This window comes from Sinocyclocheilus anshuiensis, unplaced genomic scaffold (genome assembly GCF_001515605.1).
Source record: "Sinocyclocheilus anshuiensis isolate Anshui unplaced genomic scaffold, SAMN03320099.WGS_v1.1 scaffold634, whole genome shotgun sequence".
Taxonomy (NCBI): Eukaryota; Metazoa; Chordata; class Actinopteri; order Cypriniformes; family Cyprinidae; genus Sinocyclocheilus; species Sinocyclocheilus anshuiensis.
This window is the reverse complement of record NW_015542350.1, coordinates 281,205-284,788: the sequence shown is the minus strand read 5'-3', so window position 1 is coordinate 284,788 and position 3,584 is coordinate 281,205.

Sequence of the window (3,584 nt, the reverse complement as noted above, 5' to 3'; positions counted from 1 at the left end):
ATTGCAGGCCAGCGATCAGACTACCAATAGCGTTATAACAAACGCAAAGGGGTGGAACGAAAGTTTCACAGTTGTAGAAGCATATGTTGAAATCATAGTGTAAAAACATGACGAATGTGTAGGACTGTAGGCTTGCTGCTACCACTGAGTTTTTATAAGAGTAAACTAGAAGATTATAATTACAACAATATAATACTATGAAAGGCCAAAATAAAATTTAATTTGACTGTATTGTATAAAGTTTAGTGACCTTTTTTATTTATTTTATTTTTTTTGTGCCAAATTAATTACATGAAATTTTATCAACAAGTACAGAACAACAACAATAACAACAAAAATTAGACATAATACAAATAAATAAATAAACAAAAAACTCAAACATTTGCATTTGTGTATAAAAAAATGGCCAAGTGTAATACAAAGTATACTGATGATGAGAATTTGAGCAATCATAAAAAATAATATTAAATGTGTTTATGCGTATGTTTTGTTTTTCTGAGAGATAGGTAGGCCTTACATAACTTGTTCCAAAGTCCCAAAACACAGACACTTTCACAAGCACTTTTTTGTCTGTTCGATATCACAGAAAGTGCATTTTTCTGCAAGAACACTCAAATAATTAATTTTAACTTTACGCTGAATTCCACAGATTGCTATTTTAGCTAGGCAGTTTTTTTAAGTGTGTTCACAGACCTGATTTTTTTTTTAATAATCTCAAATTCTTTAGGAACTTCTGATTTATTTTTTTTATTCTTTGTCTTGAATTCTAATACCTTTAATCACATTATCCTAATTGAAATTGAAATTTTGAGTAACTGGCAGGAGAAGAAAGGGGGAAATAGGGCAGCCCTATTATACATCTGTGAACAGGACATTTTGTTGTTGTCCCAGATATAAGTTTAACATAACTATTTCCTCTTACATAAAATGTTTTCACTGCATTGATATTTGATCAAATCAAAGAAACGTAATACAGTAAAAATTAGACTATGGCTAACAGTATTGAATGCTTTTTGAAGTCTAAGAACATCATTAAAGCAGGACCCAAAACCAAATCACAATAATCAGTAAAATCAAGAACTAACCTTACATTGTTGGATATGTGGCAAACATTCATAAACCCTGACTGGCACTCATCAATCAAACCATCAAGGCCAGATGCCAACATTTTATAGTTGTTATTTAGCTATGTGATTAGCTTGCAAGTTATCTCCAAAACTGTGGTCAGGTGACACATAAGCACAACTTTGCTGTTAGGAAACAAGCGAAAGTGCTTACAGTTTGCCAGACATTACCAGACATTTCATTGGGACTAGGTTTTATGGTCCAATGAATAAAGCTTTTTGGGGAAAAAAAAATCCCTATTGTAGAGTGTGGTGGTGGATCTTAGATGTTGTGGGGCTGTTTTTCTTTCAAAGGCCCTGGAAAACATATTGTAATACCTGGAAATTAAATCAACACCTTGCTGCCTAAGTCATGAAGCTGAAACCATGTCACGGTTGAATCTTCCAGCAGGACAATGATCCATAGTAAATACCAAAATCAACACAAAAATGGTTCACTGACCACAGAGTCAGTGCCTTGGCTATCCCAGTCCCCCAGTCTTTGAAAGAAAAACAGTCTCCTGACCTAAAATCCATAGAAAACCAGTGGGGTGAGTTGAAGAGGACCATACACAAGCTTGGACCACAGAATATGAAGCATCTGGAGAGTTCTGCATGTGGAAATGGTCTCAGATCAATAGGAGAAGAGTCATTTTAACAAATACAATTTTGTTATTTGTAATTTTAACAAAGTGAGGCAAACAAATGAAAGAATGCCAATAATCAAGGAAAATCTATTTTATGATCATAACTTATTGCAATTGTTTTACTTTTAATTTAAGTTTAGGTTTTTGAGGGTATATTCTGGCCGCTGAGTGCGCCGAAATGCTGCCGTTTTTTGTTTGAAAGTGAAAAAAAAAGTGACGTGACATGTGGCCAAGTATGGTGACCCATACTAGGAATTAGTGCTCTGCATTTATCCCATCCTAAGTGCACACACACAGCAGTGAACACACACACACACACACACACACACACAGAGCAGTGGGCAGCCATTTATGCTGCGGCGCCCGGGGAGCAGTTGGGGGTTCGGTGCCTTGCTCAAGGGCACTTCAGTCATGGTATTGAAGGTGGAGAGAGTGCTGTACATTCACTCCCCCCACCTACAATCCCTGCCGGTACGAGACTCGAACCCACAACCTTTGGGTTATGGGTCCGACTCTCTAACCATTAGGCCACGACTTCCCCAAACCCAACTTGTGGTTGCTGTTTAATAATCATTAGAAAACTTAGCAAACTGGTAGCTCCAGTAGTAATGAAAAGATTTATCTTGAACACTGTTATGCAAACTAGCAGGTATGAACCTCCATTAAACTATTTAAAAATCAATTATACCTGTATGATATTATGTTGTGCTCACATTGGACCAAAACTTTGGAAAATGGATGAATGGATAGATCATTCAGCTGTAGGCGCCATCTTCTGGCACAACCTTCACAGTGCATTCTGGGTATTCTCTATGGGATTATATTTGTGTCAATTAAAATTAATGTAATTTTTCAAGAAACTTATGAAAATATAAATTGAAACTGAATAAAATGTCTTTGAAACTGAAAAAAAAAGTAAATGCAGGCAAAATCTTTGACTTCGTTTTTAATACACTGCACGTTTTGCAACCGTTTTCTCTTCTTTCATTAGCTGATCTGTACTTACAAATGCGCTTCCAGAGTTTTCATATATGCTTCTAAAGTTTTCGTTTACGCTTCTGAAGTTTTCGTTCACCATTCTGACTATCTGACAATGACCGATGCCATTTTACAAGCGCGCTGTCAATCACTGCACTGTCAACTTTAGCAATGTAAAGCCTTTTTACCATGCTTTTTCTGTGTCCGGATTTGACTGTAATAATACTGCAAAAATGGTCACTTCAGATTAATATTTCGGGGTATTTCGGGCAAATCCTAATACATGCAAATAATTATGACTGAAAATAGTTTCCAGTAACTAGGGTATACACAGTCATCGATATATAGGGCTATACAGCCATCTAATGGTTACACAAGGGTATTACAGATGATAAATTGTGCATAATTTTGAGGTATTTAGTACTAAGTTAATACTAATATATATATAATAATATTGTGTGTTTATTTGTTTGAATATTTTAAGTTTAAAATGTTTAATGGGAGTTCAAAGCGGTTTGTATTGTTAGACTATAATACATCTCCTTTCTCAATTTCCAGGGAGCGGAGCAACTTTTCCATAAACAAACTTCTGATGCTGACCCAGAGGATGTAGTGGTAGTACCAGAGATCCATTGCCCCCATCAGACAAGATTCTTACTTTGTTCAGACACCTCACCTTTGAATGACTGGGATCTTGATCTTCAGACACCTGATATTATGCAAATATTTTAATTTCAAACACAGTTCACAAGTACACAAGAGGTTGCACTTTATTCGTATTAGTCTATGCTGATCTTGGATTAGCATACCAACAGCATATGATTGTTAAGGGGATAGTTCACTCAAAAATAAAAAT